This window comes from Sciurus vulgaris, assembly GCF_902686455.1.
Source record: "Sciurus vulgaris genome assembly, chromosome: 4".
Classification (NCBI taxonomy): domain Eukaryota; kingdom Metazoa; phylum Chordata; class Mammalia; order Rodentia; family Sciuridae; genus Sciurus; species Sciurus vulgaris.
Window position 1 is genome coordinate 132253071 of NC_136464.1, and position 24574 is coordinate 132277644.

At 39.4% G+C, this 24574-nt stretch overlaps 1 long non-coding RNA gene across 1 annotated transcript; it reads left to right on the forward strand.

Annotated features, from left to right (window-relative positions):
- Positions 1-484: 484 nt before the first annotated feature.
- Positions 485-22991, forward strand: LOC306659617. The gene is made up of 3 exons (XR_013763352.1): positions 485-553; positions 9825-9905; positions 22838-22991. It is a non-coding gene; the product is annotated as an uncharacterized lncRNA (long non-coding RNA).
- Positions 22992-24574: the final 1583 nt, after the last annotated feature.

Here is a 24574-nt window from a genome sequence, read left to right on the forward strand (position 1 = left end):
TCCTAGTTTCTGTGGACTTCTAGGCTGTGTCAATGAACAAAGACCCTGTCTCCTTCTGTTCTTCAGGGAATAGAGTTTTGTGACTTACATTATGAAGTTACTTGTGTGTGACAGAATTTAATGATTATTAGAGATTCTGAAATAGAAATGAGGGAAAAAGTGTAATTTTTATTGGGAGAAACTCCCCATATAACTATCAAACACCAATTACACAAAAGAAACTAGACAGACTTTAATTGCCTCTGATCCATTTTACCAACTCTAAGGTGCCTTAAAAAATCAAAATGGTACCAAATAAGAGGTTATTATTAGGAAAGCAGAAGCAGCTATTTATGAGTAGAAAAACTTCCCTTCATGTTTGTCCTGTTTGTGATTTGTGATATCTCAGTTATGGGACATGGCATAGTAATAGACCTCCCCTGACCTAATACACAACATTGCTCAGATAATGTGAATGGCATAGCCTCTTAGCTCTCACATGACACTCCCTCTCACTCTGAGCACCTCTGCTGCCTGGAGCCATGCAAGTCTGGTCTGCTCACTGTCACCTGAGGTAATCTTCTATTTTTATGTGCTTGTCTGTCTCTATCCCACGTACACACACACACACACACACACACACACACACAGATTTAATCTTCTTTGAGCTCTTTTTTGCTTTCCTCTTCACAGTTCTGTAGTACAGATCAGAAGATAGCAGAGCTGTTTGGTGGATGTGGAAGGAGGAGATAATTGAGGATTAAAATTGACTCCTCTTTCCCTTCTAGATGCACCGCACTTTCTTATCTGCTTATAGGAGAGGGTTAAGGTTTACTCAGCTAGGAAGGAGTTATTTTCAGGAATCCAGAGGATTTTCCAAAAGGAATAGGTTGGACTGTTTGCTGAAGCAGAGAAGATTACAAGCGACCTGGTGAGGGTATTTGTAGCACTGACCTCCAAGCGGGGATGTGCATGTTAGAGTCGGCTTCCTTTTGAGGTTTCTCAGGCTGGACTTTCTATACCTGGTGGGTATCTCACTACTGAAAAAAGAAGCTCAAAATTTGAGAATAACCGTATCCTTGACAAGATGTATTCTTTTCTAAGGAGGATTGCAGCAGCTGTCTAGCCATGAATTACAACATTCCACAGCTGTCTGGGCAGGAAATGAAGAAAATTATCCCGGCTATCTCAGAATGGGTGTTTGGGGAGTGGGGGAGGGTATAAGAGTTGCAAGAGACTCTTCTGGAATGAGGGTGCTGAGCCTGCCTGATTAATCTTATCTCTGATTACAGGGTCCTGGGCTACCAGATTTTAGATAGTTTTAGGAAATTTGCACTACCTGAAAATCAAACAGCATGGTTACATAGATTTCAGATAGTGAATTACAGCAAAAAATGTTATTTTTGCCAGCAACCGGATTTTGTTTTTTCATTCTCCCGTTCGATAAAATTGTACTAACAAATTTAGTGTCCTAATTACCTCAAAGTCAGATACAGTGGAGCTATGACCACAAAGGTATCATTTAATAACTAACATTCTAAAAGAAGACTACTCATATTTTTACAAAAGATTTTGGTCATTGAGTAACTGCTCATCAAATGGCCATCTTGTGTGTCCTCTGCACTGATTCATAAATTTGCATTTCCCAAGGGCAGCTCAGAGCAGATTATAGTAGTCCCTTCTTATCTGCAGGGGGCATGTTCCAAGACCTCCAGTAGATGCCTGAAACTGTAGACAGTATTGAATGCTATGTATCCTATGTTTTTTCCTATGCATACGTACTTAATAAAGTTTAATTTTTAAACTACAAATGGCAAGAGATTACCACAATAGCTAATAATAAATTAGAAGAAGTATAACAATATACAGTAATAAAAATTATGTGAATATGGTCACTCTCTCTTCAAAATAGCTTTCTCTAGTTCTTCTTTTCCACTTAAAGGAAGCACTATGACTTCTCTTTGGCATGTCTGAACTGCCAGAATCAAGTAACTTATGCTTGGGGTCATTAATGATTAAGTAAAATAAAGGTTTTTGAAATATAAGCACCATGATACTGGGACAGCCACTCTGATGGCTGAGGTGGGCAACCAATGACTAATGGGAGGGTAGCTTATGCAATGTGGATCTGCTGGGCAAAGGGATGATTCATGTCTCAGGCAGGACAGAGTGGGATGGCATGAGATTTTATGCTATTTAAAATGAATCAAATTTAAAACTCATGAATTGCTGGAATTTTCCATTTAACATTTTCAGACCCTAGTTGATCTCAACTAACTGAAACTAGATAAGGAAAAACTGTGGATAAAGTTGGGATCACTGTACTCCTGTACCATAGAAACCTTCAATGGCTCCCTTTTGGAGCAGTGTTTCTCAAACCCTAATGTGCATATGAATTACTGGAGGACCTTGTAAAAATCACATTCCAATGCAGACATTCTACTTTGGGGCCTGAGCTTCTGGGTGTCTAAAATGTTTCCAGGTGTTTCTGAGGCTGCTCTTTGACCATTCTTTGAGTGGCAGGGTTCTCCAGGACAGGCCTGATGATGATGTGTCTGCTCATTTTATTATTTCAACCCACTTTCCCAGGCTTATTACTGTTATATTCTTGACTCTCCACTGTCACTACTTACTTGCCTTCCCAGGTCATTAATTTTTCTGGACATATACACTTCTTCTCCTGCATCTGTTTTGGGAATGCCAGTGCCCGCACTCTCCTCAAGCCCTCTCAGACTCCTTTCTACCCTTTACAACCATTAGAATCATTCTCTCTCTCCTGTTCTCATCTTGCCCTTTGGTTAGAAACCAGTTTTTTAGCATGTGTCTAGTCTGCCAGACTATCTCTACCTGTCTCCACCAATGAACTCTGACCCTCTTATGGGCAGCCACCTGCTACTATACATTTCTGCCTCTTCTGCAGCAGCTTACACCATTCCTGCAAGGAGCAGGTGTCAGTAAAAGTTTGCTGGAATTGAATAAAATTCACAAATTGTATAAAATCACTTTTCTAGATGGCTTTCTCTCAAATAGTTGAAACTCACTGCAGAGAAACCTCTTCTATACTCTTTCCTGAAAGGATATGTCTTACTCCTTGGTAGTTAGGAATCACTCCTGGGTGTTTTTTAAAAAGGTTTTGATTTAGAGGATCTATGAATGTGACTATGTGGGCTAAGCTTCTTAAAGGGGCAACCCAGCTGAGAATCACAAAAGAAAGCGGAGGCTGCTGCTATTGCCGACCACACAAGCTGGTTTTCATTGTTGCTAATGAGAGCCACTTGTGTTGACTGTCTACCAGGAAGTACCTTAATCCTTTCTCATTAGACTTCTAAAATTAGCCTTGCTTTGCCCTGCTGGAAGAGTCATGAGATGTGCCATCTTTTCAGATTTAGGCAGGATGACAGGAGAATTGATGGTTCATTCCTAGAATCTGGAAACATATTCCCAGCTGGGCAATATTAATGAACAAGTTTTCTGATTCAGAGTGACCTGGGATCTAATTTTGGTACTGTAATATATTAGCTTTGTTTTCTAAAACAAATTAGCTAGTTTGAGCCTCAGTTTTCTCATCTCGAAATGGGGTCAAACCCACCTTTGAGAATTATTGAGGTTAACCCACCTTTCTGGAAGGGAAAATTGCTTTATACCAACTAGAGGAAAATGTCTTCTGCTCTCCTGTTAGTCTTAGTACCTTATTTCTGACACCACATGTGTGGGTTTTCCATGCCAAGCAATTTTCCAATTCTATATAGACACTGACTGGGTGTCCTAGAATTTAATTCAATTCTGGCACTATCTGGAGATAGCATCAGATCCCACAGGTTAAGGGCTCAATCCCACAAGAATGCTCCCAGGTCAGATGCCACGTTCAAACCCAGGTTGTCACTTATCATTCTGACCAAATAGCTATAAACCAGAGATTCCCATGACTCCCTCCTTGCATGTCAAAATTTGCTAAAATGGCTCACAAAACTCAGGGACACATTTATTTACTTTTATCAGTTTGTTATAAAGGGTACGGCTCAGGAATTGCTCAGTGGAAGAGATGCACAGGGCAAGGCATGGAGGAAGGGGCAGGGAGCTTCCATGACTTCTCTCCTAGCATGCCAACCTCCCAGCACCTCCCTGCATTCACCGTCTCAGAAGCTCTTTGAATTATTTTTTGTTTTTTTGTTTTTTGTTTTGGCGAGGTGATGGGGGGGAGTCTTTTAAAGGCTTTAGTGAGCAGCCATTGATGATTCAAGTAGGTCTTCAGCCCTTGTCCCCATGGAGCAGGAAGAGGGGGCCAAAAATTCCAACCTTCTACTCACACAGTTGGTTTATCTAGCAATCTGGGGGCTTTCTGAAAAAACCACCTAATTAATACAAATACAGGTATGACTGAAAGGAGCTAGGTCTAAATGATAAGAGATACTCTTTTCACCTTGGCTCTGGGGGTATGTCAGTAACCCAGGACAAAAGGCCAAAGATGCTCCCCAGGCTGTAACACTTAGGAAATTATAAGGGTTTTAAGAGCTGTGTGTCAAGAATGGGTATGAAGACTATCTATGTTATTGTAAACCACAATATCACAGGGCTTAAAGTCCATCATCAATGTTTATTGATCACACCCCAATTATTGTAAGTTGAGGCTTACAGAAGGGCTCTTGACTAAAACATTCACACTCTGTTTCTTATTTGCAGAACTGTGGCTACTGAGTTGTGCTCACTCATGGCCCCCACTAGAGACCAAAGCAGTAACTTCATTGGTAACTTGATTGCATTCCAAATTCATCTGACTCTGGACTACTTAATCTCCTCTAGATCAAGAACTCCTTTCAAAACCTTATCAAATCATGTATTTATACAATTTTGCTTTTATCTTCTGGAGGTTGGTGAGTTGCAAGAGAAAAACCTTGGGTTCCTGAACATGCTAAAAAATCTCTGGGTTCTCATGAGACAAGAAGCCAAGAATGACACAGAAAAGTTGAGTTGGCAATATTTGAAGACCAGAAATATTAGTGAAAGGATGGAAAGAATCACCACCCCTTGCCCAATTCATTTTCTCTGCTCAGAAACACCTAAAGCCAAGATGAGCACTTGAATGGTATCTCATATTGTGAGTTATTGTCATTCACACATATCTAAGTATTTCACGTGGTTGCTGATATAACATGATAATTTCAATAAGGCTTGTGATAAAAGTGAATAATATCCCAAGTCAGGAAACTTATTCTGTTTTAGAATAAGTGGAGGGGAAGTTGCCCAAGCAGCAAAGTATACTGTTCACCATCTATCTTGGTCCAGGTGGTAGTTCTGTATGCAGGCTCACTTGCATTAATAAACATTAACACAGTAGATGTGGAAACATGTCCAGGCCTCGCTCATCAGTTCCCATTTTCATACTTCCTGAGTAGGCTGGGAAACGTGGAAGGGCAGCATGAATTCAATTTAACAGTCCAGTAAGTGCCAAAGAAATGATCACATCTCTGAAAATAAGTGTTTTAAACAAGATTTTTCAGATGGGAAAGAAAAGACAAATCCTTTGTTTAGTAAACAGCAAACACTTTATGCATTAATCATCTAACAGACATTAAGTGTAATCAAAGGTTCCGTTTTAGTTCAAATACGACTTATGCTCTCCAATTAATTACTTACAGGACTATGCAGTTTGCATTTTTAAATAAATGTTCTGCTTCCCAGATGTCTTCTTATAGGCATGCTGTGACCCTTCTCAGGGAGGCTGGTTCTGTCATCACAGTGTTTTCGAGACCTGCTGGTGTATGAAGAAACCGATCTGGTTTAAGTACCACCTGCCATATTGGACCCAATAAGGAATTTGTGGAGTTGGAAAGCAGTTCCTACACTTAAGTAGGTTATATTCTTGGCAAAGAGGCTGTGAGCTAGGATGATGTAATTCAAATTTGATTTTTTTTTTTTTCAGAGAACCATTATAATGGAGTTATCTTCCTGACCAAGGGTTGAGTCTTAGTGGATTCACAGAAATTAGACTGAAACTAGTAAGGAACCTCAAAGCCAATCTGGGTCAGTCTTCTTTCTTGAGTCAGAAAATGTCAATTTCACTTTTCAGATGAGACAAGTAAGATTTACTGAGAGTCAGGTGATCTGCTGATATTCAAATAAGGGGTGTTTTAGGAGGGCAAGGGGAGAATGTAAAACATTTGCCTTCCCCCAAAAAACTTTCTGCAGTGATAAAATTGTTGTGTCTGCATCATCCAGTACAGTAGCCACTAGCCACATGTAGCTATTGAGCCCTAGAAATATGGCTAGTATGATGAAGATGCTGAAATTTAGATTTTACATAATTTTAATTTAAATCTATATAGTCAGAGGTGGATAGCACAGGCACACTAAACCTGATTTCAGGCATTTTGAAAGTCAAGGGCTGGGTTAAAAAGGATAAAGGATAACCAAGAAAATACAATCTGATGAGATAACTACCTTGCTGACTGAACTGGTTATTTCATTAAAAAGTTTAAGGATCATCAATCAGCTGGACAATACCAAGGAATTTTAGTAGTTTACAGCATGATAGTCTCAGAGCCATTTTAAAGATTTTATGGTACAAGAAGAAAAGGCGCACAAAAAATCCTAGGGGCATGGACAAAGTACCAAATAAAACATTTAGACTTAGGACAAGAAACAAATGCCATATTTCATGATAGAGTTAGGACATCTTTAAAGAGAGATTTCCTAAGGATAATGGAGGAAGAAACCATGAAAAATTGTGGGATATACTTTGAAAAACAAAAACCAAAAGTAGTTTGGAACTGTGGCTGGTCATTGGTCTAGAAGTAAAAAATTGTTCTACTTGTAATTCTTTCTACTAATTTGGCTCTTAATTTTCATTTCAACATGCAGTATCTACTTTCTTCTTTCTGTGGTACAAAATATGAGATTTACTCTCTTAACAAAATTTGAAGTGTACATGGATGGCAGTGTTGTTAATTGTAAGCACAATGCTGTTAAGCAGATCTTGAACTTTTGATCTTGGACAACTGAAATCTTACACTTATTGAAAAGCAGCTTCCCATTTCCCACTCACCCCAGGCCCTGGTAACTGCCATTCGACTTTCTGCTTCTGTGCATTTGACTATCTTACACATCTCATATAAATGGGATCATGCAGTTTGTCTTCTGTTTTTATCTTCTGTTTCTGGTCTATTTCACTAGCACAAGTTTCATCCATGTTGCAGCATATGACGAGATTTCCTTTTTGAGGCTGAATAATATCTCCTTGTGTGTGTGTATATACACACACATATATATACACACACACATATATATACATATATATACACACACACAATTGTAACATGTTTTTATATATATATATATAAATATATGTATACACACAGAAAGGTGATATATAATGAAAAAGTGATATATATATGTGTGTGTGTGTGTATACATTCCCATTAGTGGGAATTTAGATTGTTTCTACCTCTTGACTATTGTAAATAAGGCTACTATAATGAACGTGGGACCACATGTATCTCTTCTAGATCCCGATTTCAATTCTTTTAGATAAATACTCAAAAGTAGGACTTTAGATTATGTATAGGGAAATGAGAGGGAGGGGGGTATGAAAAATGGTGGAATGGGACAAACATCATTACCCTAATGTACATGTATGATTACACAAAGGGTATGAACCTACATTGTGTACAACCATAGAAACGAAATGATGTACCCCTTTGTGTACAATGGATCAAAATGCAGTCTATAAAAAATAAATAAAATAAATAAAAAAGTAGGATTTCTGGATCTTATGGCAACTCTGTTTTTAATTTTGAGGGGAACCTCTATACTGTTTTCCATAGAGGCCATGTTATTTGGTATTCCTTCCAAGAGTGCTCCAGTGTTCCAATATCTTCAAATCCTCTCCAACATTTATCTTTCTTTTAAAAAAAATATTTTGACTCTTTATAGGTGTGAAGTAATATTTCATTGTGGTACAATGCATTTTCTATATGATTAGTAATGCTGAACATCTTTTCATAGAACTCTGAATGCATGTCCTCATTGGAGAAATGTCTATTCAAGTCTTGCCTGTGTTTTAATTGGGTCATTTTTTTTTTTTTTTTTTTTTTTTGCCATTGTGTTGTACAGGTTCCTTATATACTAACCCTTGTCAGATATATGGTTTGTAAATATCTTCTCACATCCTATAGCTTGTTTTTTTCACTGCTGATTGTTTCCTTTGCTGTACTTTCAACATTTGATGCAGTCTGTTTTCTCTGCTTTTGCTTTCATCACCTGCATCATTCAAAAAACTCATTGCCAAGATTAGTGTCTCAAAGCTTTCCCACTTTCTTTCAGGCATTTTGAAGTTTTAGGACTTACATTTACATGTTTAATCCATTTTGAGTTGATTTAGTGTAAGGTAAGGTCTAGTTTTATTCTTTTGTGTGTGGCTACCCTGTTTTCTCAGCACCTTTTATACAAGAGATATTCCTTTATTCATTGAATATTCTTAGCACCTTTGTTGAAGATCAGTTGACCAAATCTGCATAGGCTTATTTCTGGACTCTCTATTCTGCTCCATTGGTCTATATATCTGTCTTTCTGCTAGTATCATTCTATTTTAATTACTGTATCTTGTAACATGTTTTGAAATTAGAAAGTGTGAGGCCTTAAGCTATTTTTTTCTATCTCAAGATTGTTTTGGTTCTTCAGGCTCCTTTGTAGTTTTACATAAATTTTAGGGTTGTTGTTTCTTTTTCTGTAAATAATTCCATTGGGATTTTGATAGAGATTGCATTGAAACTATAGATTGGGTAGTATGGATGATTTAACATATTAAGTCTTTTAGTCCAAGAACATAGATGTCTTTCCATTTATTTATGTCTTCTTTATACCTTCTTCACTTTCTTTTAGCTATGTTTTATAGTTTTCAGTGATTATTATTTTTAATGCTCTTAAAATGAGCTATAAGCTTGTTTTCTTAATTTCTTTTTCTTATTGATCATTATTAGTGTATTGAAACAACAGTTGATTTGTATAAGTTGATTTTGTATCTTTCAACTTTACTGAATTCATTTATTAGTTCCAATTTTTTTTTTGTGGAATCTTCTGTGTCTTTTTCATATGAGATCATGTCATCCATGAACAGAGATCATTTTACATCTTCTTTTCTGAGTTGGATGCCTTTTGTTTCTTTCTTACCTATTGCCCTGGCTAGGGCTTTTAATATTATAGTGAAAAGAAGTGGCAAAAACAGGCATCCTTGCCTTGTTCCTGATCTTAGAAAAGTGTTCAGATTTCACTACTGAGTATGTTGGCTGTGGGCTTGTTGTGAATGGCCCTTCTTATGTTAGGGTGATTTCCCTCTGTTCCTAGTATGTTGAGAATTTTTGCCATAAGAGGATGTTGAACTTTGTCAAATGCTTTTTCTACATCTATTGAGATAATGATGTGATTTTTTATATCATTAATTGTATGTATATATCATTTGTTGATTTGTGTATGTGGAACGGTCCTTGCCTCCCAGGATTAGATCCCAGTCAATCATGATGTATGATGCTTTAATCTGCTGTTGAAATCCATTTCCTAGTATTTTGTTGGAGAGTTTTTGTATCACTATTGTTATGGTTTGTGTTCCCCAAAAGCTCACATGTGAGATAATGCAAGAAGGTTCAGAGAATGATTGGGTGTGAGAGCCTTAACCCAATCAGTGAATTAATCCTCTGATCCAGATTAACTGAGTGGTAACTCAAGGCCGGTAGGGTGTGGCTGGAGGAGGTGGGACATTGGGGGCATGGCTTTGAGGTATGTATTTTGTATCTGGCAGTGTAGATCTCTCTCTCTGCTTTTTGATCATTATGTGAGCTGCTTCCCTACGATAGACTCTTCCTCCATGATGTTCTGCCTCACATTGAGCCCTGAGGAATGAAGCCTGCCTTCTATGGACTGACACCTCTGAAAGGGTGAGCCCTCAAATGAACTTTTCCTCTGTTCTATGTGTGAGTATTAGTCAAGATTCCAGAAGCCTTCAATCTCTGACTAGGGTAGCACCATTGATCTCTCTTGTTTTGAGGCTTCAACCTCTTAGACTGTGCAGCTACTGGTTCCTCCAGCTCTCCAGTTGCAGACAGCCATTGTGGACTATCCAGTTTCTAGTCATGAAGATAGCCAATCTAATAAATCCCCTTTTTATAATCATACTTCCTGTTGATTCTGTTCCTCTAGAGAATCCTGTGAGTGGGGGTTGTATGTGTGTTGTATGTATATGTGCGTGGGCTATGTGTGTATGTGTGTGTGTGTGGAGGGTGTATGTGTGTATTATGTGTACATGTGGGGATGTATGTAGGTATGGGTGGGGGGGGTGTATGTAGGTGTGTGTGTGTATGTATGTGTGGTGAGTGTGTGTGTGTATATGTGTATTTAAAGGAATTGTCAGTGGCAGCTCATGCCAGCATACTGGAAACTCAGGCAAGAGCTTAGGAAAAATTATTTTCTCTCCATTCAAACTCAGTTGTTGCTCTTAAAGTTGTTTTCTGACTGGGGCCCACCCACATTATCAAGGTAATCTCCTTTACTTAAAGCAACTGATTGTAAGTATGAATCACCTCTAAAACATATCTTTACAATACCATCTCACCTAGCATTTGACTAAACAAGTTGGCAGCATAACTTAGCCAAGTTGACACATAAAATTAATCATTCCATTACTCTACATAATATAAATTGGACTATCTAAGATCACACTGAATGAAAGACTTTTAGGGAAAGAAAGAACAGGGAAGACCATCTAGCTAAGATTTCGTTTTACGGGTAGGGAAGTTGAGGTAGAGTAAGGCAGGGTGACTTAGCAGAGCTAGTGTTCATTAATTAGTGGCTAGGACTTTGGACTCAGAAAGATATAAATATGATGGCAGGTTCACCTATTAGCTGTGTATCCTTGGACAAGATGCTTAACCTCTATGTTTGAGTGTCATCATCTATAAGATGGGAATTTAACTACTATTCTTAGGGTCACATTTTGTTAAGAAGAGTGTCTGGCAGAAGGAAACTGTTCAATAAATGGAAATTAATTGTTATCACTATTGACAACACTATAGGCACTCAGAATGTGGCTTTTAAGTTACATGAGAACCGACTAGGAAATCATTAAGATTGCCAACATCCTAATTCTTTATTCTTTGTCACAATGTGGCTGGCACTAACAATCTAAATTTATGTTTAATGTGATAAACTATTCACCAACTGCCTGTACTTTTAGTCTACTGATTCCTCACTTATTTATACTGAAATAAAACCAGGAGATATTCTATAAGTTGCTGCTTCTCATCAGGGTTAGGGGATTCTGGAGGGTATTCAGGACTGTTGTGAGTAGACATGCATCCATGTTGAATGAACTTTGGAGCTGTTGATCTGGGGCTGTTTGTTTTATAGTTTTCATTTTCTCATCATACCCATTCTCACCCACGAGGTTTAGGGTTCACCCTGCTGTCTTCTCTGTGCTTGGAATGTCTGTTTTGCTGCCTTGAGCTGCCTGCTCACCAGCTTAGTATTTGCCTGTTCTCGCCAGTGTTGTGCAGAGAATACCTGTGTTGGCAGAACCCGAACGAACCCTTACTTGCAGAGAATTCTCCATCCTTTGATCTTTTACTATGTTCTTGCTACATGATGTCAAGAGCCTAAAAGCTTTGATTTAAACGGTGGTCAAATGCAAAGACATTCAGGACTGAGTTTGATCCTTAATCCACAAAATCAAAGGGTTTTTTTTCCCCCCTCAGTCACAGGTCCTGATTGTTGTCATATAAAATTGGATTAGTACTGTCACAAGAGCATTGCGTTTTTCTTTTCTACATCATTTTAAAAGCTCCATTGCAAGTGTGCCAATAAAATAATGAGATACCCTAGCCCCCCACAAACATGACAGAAAAACTGCCAAATGCATTTGTCTTTGGAAGTCATTTTTCTTCAAACAGTTTTGAAACTCACCTTTTAGGACTATCTTTAAAATGCTTTCTAGTGATAGTTTTACCAAAAGATAAACAATTTAGTGTTGCTATATTATAGGCTCTGGGCATCCTTCCGGTCTCTGCTAATAGTTTTCCCCTCCATGTTGTCTCTTACCTTCTTTTCTTCTTGAAGGGTGAGAAATGAGGAGATAAAGGAGGGGTTAAAGCTAAGAAGTCAGAGAGAAGCTAGAGGGACGCAGACGAGGAGCATTCCAGGAGGATTGCATAGGGTAATGCCTCTCAAACTTGAATGATCAGAGAAATCTTTAAAGATCATGTAAAAATGCAGATTCTGATTTTGGTAGGTTTGGAATTGAACCTGAGAGTCTACATTTATAATGTCTTTTCAGGTGATGGGCTGCTACTGGTCCATGTACCAACCACACTAACGAGAACTTAGGGAGAAGAGGAACCCAAAGTATAAGGAAAACTCTGGATGAGGCATTTTACAAATTTGCTCAGTTGCTCCTCAAAATGTCCCTGCACTATTACTCCTTCTGTGTTACAGATAAGTTTACACATTCAAAGGGGCTAGGAAACTCAATAGAGCCGGCATAAGAACACAGTTCTAGGTGACATCCAGGATTACAAGTGGCTTCCTCCATACCATCTCTTATTCTGCTCTCCTTCCTACTCAGGCTCCTCGCCAGTGCATGGCTTCTGCTCCAAGGAGGCTTCCCTTGTTGACGTTCCTTTCCACTCTTACCCGTGCCATGACTTTGGTTTGATTGAAGCCCTCTTACTAATCCCTAGTGTGTTTCTCTTCCAAGTACCCTCTATGGTAGGGTGATTTTAAAAGTATAGCTCTAATCAAATGCCCCTTATCCTAAACCTTCTTTTTTTTCAATAATTATTTTATCTACTTTTTAAGCAGTACCAAGGATTGAACCCCATACCTGACACATGCTAGGCAGTGCTCTGTCGCCGAACTCCAGCCCCTTTTGAATATATGATATGTTCCTTGCCTTGACACTCAAGGCTTTCCATAATATCATCTCTCCTTTGCAGGGTTGTCCTGCATATCCCCTGTGCTGCAACCAACAAGGTGGGCCTTCTGGTATTTGCACAGACCCTGGAATTCCCTGCCTGCCCACCTTTGCTTATATGATCCTTTTCCTCCAGTGCTGGACCTTCCATCTCAGCACAGTAAGATGCCTCCCAGACCTTGTCCACATCCTTCAGCCAAGTACCTGTTTCCTTCTTGAAAACTCCCAGAACCCTTTCCTGATGGCATATTTCTTATTCTGCCTTACGTGATAGCAACACATTTATCTACACCAACCTCATTCTAGAGAAGAATGTGAGACAGTCTTCGTAGGTGTCATTGTCATGTAGTTCTTATGTAACTCTCCATCACACTGTGTGTCAGGGCCCCAAAGACCAGAGCAAGGACAAAACAATATTTCATGAATTAAGTGGCACAGTACTGTAAAGTTGAAAATCATGGATGGAATTAGATTGCAAATGGATTGTAAGTTAAGAATATTAATTTTTAGGTTGTGTGTGTGTTTTGAGACTCTAGTAAGCAAATTGAATAACACTTATTCACTACAACAGTAAATCATGTGCCTGGTACTCATTTTCATCATCATCATAAAGTACATCATTAAGTACAACAAATTCACCTTTGCCTTTGGAATTCTAGCAGAGATCTTATGAATCTGTAGCTGCAGAACAACTAGAACAATGCCTGGCATACAAGAAAAGCTCACCAAATGTTGATTTCCATCATTTTCCTACATGATTTAATTTTACAGGATGACTGACAGGATTTCTTTGATCTAGAAAGTTTGCACAGCAATAAGAAGGAAGCGTTTGGCTTTCAACATTTTATTTAACTGCCAGGTGTAGAAACATCTTGTGAATTAGAAAGTGGGAAGACACATCTCCTTGGAAACCTTTTGGGTATTCTTAGACAAATCAGAAGAGCAGTGATAGCAACAATAATCCACTAGGCACTATACTTCTTTGTCTTTGCAGAATGGTTTTAGAATGATTGCCAGTCTTGATAGTTTTTCCATAAAGCAATTTTCCTTCTATGATTCAATTTAAGGGAAGACTAGCATTTCCTTATCTATGATGGAGACTAAAGAAGGAAGACAAAGCACAGTACAAATGTCAATTACTAAGAAATCATTCAAATCACTACTCTTCTTCTTTGTATAGAGTGTCACTAGCATTGATGTTGAGATAGAAAAGATTGTTCTCTATATTTATTGATTGTAGTGACTCTTAAGTAAAAATGCGCCTAAATATCACTTGGGAAGTTTGTTAAAAATGTAAACCTCCAAGAAATTCTGATCCAGTCATTATATGGTAGGACTTAAGAATTAGAATGCAAGTGACTCTTGCATCAATTTACAGTTTTCACATGCAGGGGAGGAAATTGAAGGTCAGAGATGCAAAGCGATTTTCCAAGGTCACTTAAGGATAGAAATAGAGCAGAACCAGAACTCCAGTCTCGGTCTTTTAAGGCCAACTCTTGAGTAGTTCCTCTAACTCACAACTGTTTTCAATCACCCAGGGCCATGCATCTTGAAAATTAACACACATATGAATCAACTGGAAAACTTGTCAAAATGTGGATTTTGAGACCATAGGTTTGAGGAGGGGCTGCAGATTCTGCATTTCTAACAGACTCCTGAGTGATGCTCCCGTTGCTGGTCTGTGGACCATACTTTGAAGTTGGGATCCAGGACATATTGAGCATGGATTAAAGCAATAAGGGGACAAGGGCTGGTCACAGAACTAAAATAAATTGGCCTTTTGTGAATTCATACCCCTACTGTGTACTGTGTATAACATAGGACTTGCACACACAGAAGGCGACTAGATAAATTAGAATAAATTTAGTTGCTGAACAGTTCATAGGCATCGGTGAGCCTAAAGGCAGGCATTGGCCCCAATAACTCTTGCTTTGCCTTTTTTTTTTTTTCCCTCTTTTGTATAGTTTTTGTGGGATTGGTTTCCTCGGGGAGTTGAAATTACTGAGATAGTTTGTGTTCCTATTACATTCTGGGCTCTTGGCTGGGTACTGTGGATATTGCACTGATAAGATATGGTAGCTGCATGTAAGACAGGAAACAGATGTACAAGTAAGTTGCATAGTACCAGAGAATGTGTACAATGATAGAAATGTCATCAAAATATGGGAGGTCATGCTGGGAACGGTGGTGCACACTTGCAATTCCAGTGACTTGGGAGGCTGAGGCAAGAGGATCAAAGCCAGCCTCAGCAACAGCAAGACACTAAGCAACTTAGTGAGACCCTATCTCTAAATAAAATACAAAATAGGTCTGGGGATGTGGCTCAGTGGTTGAGTGCCCCTGAATTCAATCCCCGGTACTAAAAAAGAAAAAAAAAAATATATGGGAGATCAGAGGAAGAACTAATTTTGTCCAGGAGAGTTAGAGAAGTTTTCAGAGAGGAGATAATATTTAGTATGAGCTTTAAAGGACAAGTAAGAGGTCCTGAAGAGGTTTGTAAACATTTACTTTAGCAACTATTATGTACTATTACATAATACAGGTAAGAAAAGAAGATGCCCTCTGGAATCTGATAGTCTTGAGTTCAAATCCTAGCGCCATGGCCTTCTTATTAGTTACATTATTTAATCTCCCTGAGCCAAGACTATCTGTTTTGAATAACAATAGAGAATGGTCTATGAGGAAATAAATGCATGCCTTTCGGTCTTGTAGGCATTCCTGTATTCTAATGCCAACAGACTCAGGCTCCAAATGATATCATAACTATACTCCCAACACATAATGCTTTGGAATGAAACTGTTCCTTTTATAACAGTCCACGTTCTTTGCTTGAATCCTCTGTTCTAAGACTTCCTTTATTTCCTGTTCTATTTTTTTTTTTTCCTATGGCATTTGTATTAGCTTGAATAGTGTCCCTTACAAACTTCAAGTCCTTGCAGGATCTTAAAATATGATTTGAGTGCATTCGTCAATTTTGTGTTACTACAATGAAATACCAGATGCATACAACTTTATAACTAGAACAGGTATATTTATCTCACCATTTTGGAGGCACTGGCTCAGCTCTTGATTGCATGGCTTCATGCCAGACTGCAATGAGGAGAGCATGTGCAGGAGCAAAAACATGATGAAATCTCAAACCGGGAGCACAGAGAGCTGGGCAGGGCCAAACTTAGGCTCTTATAGCAAGCCGCTTGTCAGAATTACAATGGAGACCCATGAAAATTACTCTCCAAGGACACTCCCTCAAAGACCAAAGGGCTTCCCAGTAGGCGCTACCTTCCAAAAGTTCTACCACCTCCTAATAGTACCACACTCCAGACCAGACTTCAGTCATGATGGATTCTTGGGGTGCACCCAAACCACATCAAATCCACAACTTCCTCAACAGCACTTGGGAAGCTCAGGAAATAATACCATGAATTAATTAATAGGATGGTCTCATATTAAAAAGCTTCTGCATAGCAAAGGAAACAAGGGCATGGAGTCAGAACACATAAGATGGGGGAAAATCTGGTGGAGGATTAATATCCAGAATATAAAAAGAACTCAAAAAACTTATCACCAAAAAAACCCCTTAAATAATTCAATCAATAAATGGGCAAGTGAACTAAAATATATGCTTCTCCAAAAAAGAAATACAAATGGCAAACAGATAACTGAAAAAATATTCAACATCTTTAGCAACAAGGGAAATGAAAATCAAAACTACACTGAAATTTCATCTCACACCAATCAGAATAGCAGCCATCCAAAATAACAACAGTAATAAATGCTGGAGAGAATATGGGGAGAAAAGAAAACTTTTACATTTTTGGTGGGATTGTAAATTAATACAGCCACTATGGAATGATTTCCATGCAGGTTCCTCAAATGCAAGGCATGGAATCACCATATGACCCAGCTATACCACTCCTTGTTATTTTTCTTAAAGAACTAAAGTCAGAAAATTGTGATGTATGCATACCCATGATAGCAGCATGATTCACAATAACCAAGTTATGAAATCAGACTTGATGTATGTTGATGGAAGAAAATGTGGTATATATATACAATGGAGTTTTAGTCAGTCATAAAGATGAATGAAATTATGTTATTTGCAGGAATATGGATGAAACTTGGAATCATTATGTTAAGTGAAATAAGCTAAATTCAGAAAGTCAGGATCATATTTTTTCTCCTGTGTGGAAATGAGAAAAAAAGGAAAGAAAAATGTGTGGGGTGTTTTCTGGGGGGATTCCTGTGAACATACAAAGAAGACCAGTAGAATAGAGGAAGGGGACCAAGAGAAAAGAGTAGGAGGGGGAAGAGGGAGGTATTGGGGAATGAAGTGGATCAATTATATTGTTACATTGTGTGCATGTCCAGACATTTAAATACTATATCTCACTATTAGTTTATATATTATGCACCAATTAAAAATAAGAAATAAGAAAAATAAGAAATAGAGTCATTGCAGAATTACTGTGGGCCCTTCATCTAGTATGTCTGGTGTCTTTCTAAGAGGAGAAGGCACACAGAGTGGGCAGGGGTTGGAGCTATGCTGCCAAGCCAAGGAGCAACCACCAGAAACAAGAAGAGGCAATGAAGGATTCTTCTTTAAGCTGTGAAGGGCCTTTGGAGGAAGCCTGGCTCTGCTGACACTTTGATTTTGGACTTCTAACTGCTAGTATTCTGAGAGAATAAATTATAAGTTACACAGTTTGTGGTCCTGTGCTATAGCAGCCCTAGGAAACCAATACAGACCTACGGGCCTTCCGTTTAAAGCCATGATGTTCTGAAGGCACATGATGGCTTTTCAATGTGTTGATTTGTATTGAATCTGTATCGAATTTCCTGGAATTCCCTTCCTGGTGTTTCTGAATGAGGTGTGTCTCAGAGACGTTTTTGTGCAAGTTTTGGGGGGTACAATTGTAATGGGGCTGTACTGCTTTTATGCTCAGTCAGGGCAGGGTAACCAGGTGGTTTTGGGGCTAATCACATTGTAAATCATCTGTCCACTCCCCCAGTTGGTGTAGGGCAACAGTTGGCCCTGCCATGTTCCACTTGGCCCTGGATCTTCCTTTAGCTTCTCTGAACTCCTGACACAGGTGTCTCTTTGAAGAAGGATCCGTCTTCTCCTGCAGGAAGCAGTGTGAGGATGACTGGGATTCTGGCTCATCCTGGCTCTTCCCACTTTCTATCCACTTCCCTTCCCGCCTGCCCGGCAAATATGAAACTCTAGCAGCAGATGCAAAGACGATGGCCTTGCAGAGACCAGCTCCCACAATTTTGTAAAATTAAATCCCTGTAATGAATTGCTTCTCTAACTGGACCTTCACAGGTTGGGCACTCAGGGCCTCATAGCTTCATCCCAAGTTTTCTTCTGGCAGGATCAGCAATCACTGCCTACAGATGAGACAGCTATAATTAAAAAAGCCTCACACCCAAGGAGGTTCTTCAACAGAACAGGTGAAATGCCAAGCGGTGTTTTATGTGAACTTACTTTTTGTGGTTTTCAGCCTCCAGTGATTCCAGTGGCTCAGCATAAAGATCTCTCATTTCCTCTCCCTCATGTTTGTGACACTTCTTTCCCTTGCTCTGCTACCACAGACAAAGAAAATTACAGCCAGCTCCTACTGTTCCCTTCTTCGGCTCCTGCCAGGAGCTGTAGGCTCCAGGGTTCATATTCTGTTTTATAAAGGCTTTTCAGCCATCGTTTGGGAAGACCTTGGCTCGACTGTCAGCATGGAGCGTGGCTGTCTGCAGCTGGAGCCTCAAAGGAGAGCCCCTGACTTCACAGCAGCAACCCCTTCCCTTCAACCTTGTCCTAGTTCTCTTTCCCCAGAGCCAGACAATGTAATCTGAGACATCCTGGTGCTGATGGAAAAATGAATCACAGTGACAATGGGCGTTGGATTTTTTTTTAAAGCCCTCACTTCCTCTGGACAGGACATTTGCAGCTGGCTCTACCAGGCGGTTCTCCTGTGCCAGCACTGAGTGTGCTCTCATAATATGGTCCACAGTGAAAGCTTCATGCAATTGTAATGAAGATCCTAGAGCCAGGATGAATGACTTCATTCACTGCCAACATAGAACTACTTGCTATGGATGTTCAATTACAGTTGGTGCCTCCTGGATTGTGTGGAAGGCGAGGTGAATGACAATGTCAGCTTGGGCAAAGGCAGGTTAGAATAAGCAAAGAGCAGCCCAGCTGTTCTCACTGCTAGTCAGCAGGCCAGCAGAATGATGTCTGCAACCTAGCACTCTGCTCCTAATAAGTTATCCATACAGTTTCGCTCACCTTCCATAACTAACATACTCCATAGGGTTCAGTCCCTGTTCACTCCCCTAGCTCATAGGCCCCTTCACAACCCAGCCCAGCTTCAGGTCTCCAAACTATTGGCCATTCCTTTAGAATGCCCCTTGCCTGTCTATTTCTATGCTTTTGTTTACTCCATTCTTTTTTGCAAGGATGCTCTTGCCATTTCTCTGCTTCAAGAACTCCTGGTCGTGTTTTAAGAACTAGATGAAATGTAACTACTTTGATAACCTCAGACAAAATCAAATTCTTTGTACTGTATTCCCACAGCATCTTTTAAGAACTTCCATTATAATCCACCATACAAATCATGTCATGACTTACTTACCTGTCCAACATTTAAGGTTTTTTGTGGCCTTGACTGATTCATCTGAACTTAGGATGGTTCCCGGAACTATTACGGAATTAATGGTTTTTATTTTTGAAGAGAATTGAATGGTATTGGGAAGAGAGTGAATGGCCTGGTCAAATGGCATTAAATCAGAAGTTTGAGCACCAGAGTTTGAATTCTATTTTGTCAATCTCCTTTTGACTTAAAGATTTTTTAATGGCTGGTTAGAGTTGAGTGACACTGACAGGTGGGGGAAATTTCAATTTCTTTTTGCCTCGATTTATTTCATTTGCTAGTTGGTGAATATGATAATCACTGTTGCTAACTCACAGGTGTATCCTAAGAGGCACATGAAACAAAGAGCATGAAAATACACTCCCTTTCCAATAGAGACAAGAAGCAAGACTAGTTAGTTATTTTCATGAACTTGTTCATAATAACTTCAGAGGTGAAGGGATGGACAAGTACCTGGTGGCCTGGGTCTCTTCTCTCTGACACTTGGCTAAAACAGGCCAGCCTAGATTGAGGGCTGCCTTCTCTGACATCAGAGACTGGTGGAGAGAAGTATCAATGAAGGACTATGGGTTCTGAAAGTTAGGAGAAGGAGCTTTGTCATATGGTCTGTTTGTTTCGGGCTTTCTTTCTTCTTCCCTAGGCTTCTAACATGCTCCAGATACCTGGTAAAAATAGTGGTAATCAAGAGGCAGATATGAGATCTTAAGTCAGTTCCTGGGCTGAATTCCTTGGAAATAGTTATTCAATGAATGAATGAATGGGAGGCTCTGGAAAGAGTTACCAAGGGAGAGCATGAATTCTTCGAAAGTTATTACAATTAAAGAAATTGTTAACAGTCCAGGATAGACATGTCTACCTCTTCCTCGATATGAGATGGGATGACCATTTTCTTTGGCAAAATGGATTAACTGTAACCCAAGTAAAAACCAAAATCAGGTAAAAATGACCCTTGGTGTCTTCACCTTTCTCTTAAATACTTTCCCTGACTCCCTTATAAATGCTTTCTCTTACTTTTAAGGGCACAGGGGTCTCATTTTGCCCCTTAGTTGGCAAAAGAAATCACCGCTTCCTTTTTGCCTTTCCCTAAACGGTAGAAGAATTAGTAGATTATTGTCCTAATTATGAAAAATTATCACTCCTTTGTGAATTGACATCTCTTTCTTCCCTGTGTTTCCAGGCTTTTATCAGGAGCAATATAGTACAATTTTAAAGCTGGCTACAGCGATACAAATTACAGAAGGACATTTTTCTCTGATAGTCTCAAATACCTATGCTAATTAATAGCCTTGGACATCTGCACATCTGATTATGATGTTTATTGTCAGAGTTTTAGTGATTTTTCCTTGTGTCTATAGAGAAAAGGTGAACTTCAAATGCTCTCAAAATGAAGATTCTCAAAATCAGAAAACAGTTCATGCCTCTTGGGCAAGTCAAAATAAGATGATCATTGGATTTTGAAGGGGAGGTGGTGGAAATAAGATAAAAGGAGCAGGTTTTGTTTTGCTTTTGAATTAATAACACAGATGGTCACATTACTGAAGACAATCACATCTTAATAAATTACAGTTACACTAGCAGCAATAAAGAAACCAGGAGTGAATGCAAATACAAAAACATCACATTTCTGCATGAAATTTAGTAATAAGATTTGCCATTAATGTGATGTGTGTTCAACTGGTCAGGTAAAAATAAAACTTGCTAATGAGATATGATAGCTTTAAATAAGGCACATGGAAAGAATTCACATATTCAGTTGAAAAAAGAGTTTTCTAGCTATAAACACAAGATATTTGTATCTCATTAGCAGAAAATAAAACTCACTAATAGGTGATAGCCTTGATATATTAGTCACATCAAGAATGCCTTAATAGTTGTAATTCTGTACAAATGCCTTCTATGCATGTTAGCAACATATACTAAAAATATCACCCTGTGAAAATGAGTGATTTACTGCTATTCCTGAGACCAGAATGTTTTCTTTTAAAGCAGTAATAAACACCTGGCATTTGCTTATTTCTGCCTTCTCTTTGGTCCAGCATTTTCTCCGTTGCATAGATTTTGAGTTGGGAAGGGACAACCCAGGTCACCTTGTTCAGTCACTCATCTGGTGCTTGGATCTTTTCCAAAGAGGAACAAACAGAAGGGCTTGAACTGCTCTGGTCAGTGACCTCCTGAGGTCACTCATTCTGCCTTTGGATGTCCCTAACTGCTCAGAAGTCCCCCCCCGTATGTCTCCCTCACACTGGCCTTGGCTCTGCTCTTGGGGACTACACAGAACACTGCCAACTGCTCCTGAAAATGACAGCCCTTTAGGCAGTCACAGGGTCACTGGGGGCCTTTTTTGTTGTTGTTCTCAGACTAAATATTTCACATCCTATCATTCCTCACATGACAAGGTCCAGAATCTCTTCATGGTTATTTTCTTCTGAACATATTTCCTGTTGTTCTCTTGCCTCTTATGAGTAACATCAAAACTGAACACGACACTCCAGGTGTGGTCTAACCAAGCAAGACAGGGTGATGATTTTCTTAAATCTGTCTTAAAATGGACATATATCAATACTGCTAGACCTCAAATTAACCCTTTTGAAGTCATAGAAGACTTTGCATTTAAAAAAATCATACAGCTGCTAAGCCCTGTCTTCACCCCACTCTGTTCTTGTTACACTTCATATGAATCTACATGTTGGACCTTTTATTTGTTCCTCATAAATACTTTTTTGGCAGGGAGTACTGGGGATTGAACTCAGGGCACTTGACCCCAGAGTCACATTCCCAGACCTATTTTGTATTTTATTTAGAGACAGGGTCTCACTGAGTTGCTAATGCCTCACTTTTGCTGAGGCTGGCTTTGAACTCTCCATCGTCCTGCCTCAGCCTCCCAAGCCACTGGGATTACAAGCATGCGCCACCATACTGGCTTCTCATATGTACATTTTTAGGTTTTATTCATTACAATTTTTCAAACACCTTTCAGAATATGAGGGAAACTTGAGATCTTCTAGTCTAATCTGAGAAAAAGGTATAAAGTCATTGTCACTAGTGAGTGACAGAGTCCAGGTTCCTGAGGTCTCATTGCATCCCTTTCCCTGCATCTCCTGGTCCTTCTTCCCTGGTAATAATCTCTGTGCTCTCAGCAATATCATCTTTCCCCTTTGGGTTCTTGAACAGTTGATTTTGTTTAAGAGCCCACTAACGATAGCCTGGATAACCAGTGTAAAGCACTATTGTGAGAGGTACTTTCTCTTTTTCTTTACAGAAGAAACCCTGAAGTGTATCCATCCCCTGTCTGTCTGAGGTCTGGCCTGTCCTTCACCTTTTGGAAGACAAAGTTCATCATCATGCTGATAGATCAGCACTACGTCCAACTGCAGGAACCTTTATAACAATAACAATAAAAAAGATGGACCTCCTTACAGTGTTGAGATTAAGAAAATATTAGTCCTAATTTTAGCAGCATTTCTTTGGGCAAGAAAATTAATCTTCCAGGGTCTTAGTTGCTACAATAGAGGGATTGTGCTTTGTGTTCTCTTGAGTAGGAATTCAGCTATTTATAAAATGCCACAGCTTTCTTAGTTGGAAAACAAGTTTAAAGTTTCATCATTAGAGACCCAGAACTCTGTGGTAAGGACAGTTTTCCATTCCAATCCAAAATCTCCATGAGAGGGATAATGCATTTAGAGTAGCTGCTAATACTTCAGGGCACATCTTTTCGGAAGCTTGCCAATGGGATAGCTAGCTGAAGGAGGCTCTGAATCAGACAAGATTCATGGTAGGAAATGTGGGTAGAAGACAGCAGAGAAATCCCTTGTTGGGGATCCTTCTGGAGTGAGAAGGCTCCATACATTGTAGGGAGATACCTGGCTGTTGGATGTAGACTTAGAATCTGTGAGCTCCATTGCAGAAGCTCGAAAATGGGTTATTACAGGAACTGGAAGGGAATTAGAAAACCATCTGATTCAATCCTTTCATTTTAGGGATAAGGAGACTGAGTAGCATCAAAACTGAACATGACACTCCAGGTGTGGTCTAACCAAGTGCCTTGCCCAAGGTCACACAACTGTTCAATAGTGGTATTAGTTCCCCTGATTCCTGTGTGGTGCCTTTTGTCTACATCATGAAGACAAACTACACAATTTTGCCTAAAATGGCACTGCATTCGGGTTCTAGTACCATGTGAAAGTGAGTGAGATTGATGAGGTGGTTGGAGCAGTCTATTTGGGAGTAGAAAATGCCTGTCCCTGAGGCTATGCAGTCATCCTCTCAGTAATCTTTGGGCAAATGGATAAGTGTGGTCTGTCTCTGTAGAGCCCACAAGACAGGGCCTTCTCACACTGTAATTCTATAGAGGCAAGGTAGACTGATTAATTAGACTCAAAGTCTTGGTTGAAGATATTCACAGAGTGATTTTGTGGCTGAATCTGTAGTCATAGATGAAGACAAATGTCAAGTGGATCCTAAGTGAGCAAGAATGTAAAGGATATCTGTGGAATCTTCTAGAAGGCTGCGGGCTACATTATCTCTGCTGTCTTCTCAGGAACATGCTGAGTAGTTTTAATATTAGTATTTTAGAATTTGTTACTGAGAGGCTGTTTGGGATTCTTCTCGAAGGATCCAGCTTGCTCACTATAGCTGAGTAACTGCTGGGCAACTCTCTTCCACCCAGACTTAGCTCTGTATGAGTTGGTACCAAGAGAGCCTTGTTTCTTGAGCAGTCATTTAGGGAAGTGCTTCTCAAACACAAAGGTACTCATGAATGACCAGGTATCTTGTCATAATGCAGATTTGAATTTAGTGGGTCTGGAGTAAGGTCCAAGACTCCACCTTTCAAACAAGCTTCCAGAGGAAGCTGTTGGCACATGGATTACTCTTTGAGTAACAAGGCCAAGTTCTAGTGGAGCCTTCAGTCTGGTATGGGAAGAGGCTGGTGAAGTTCACTTATGCAGGTTGTTCTCTAATCCAATCAAAAGAGTGTTTAGCCAGGACCTTTCTGGGC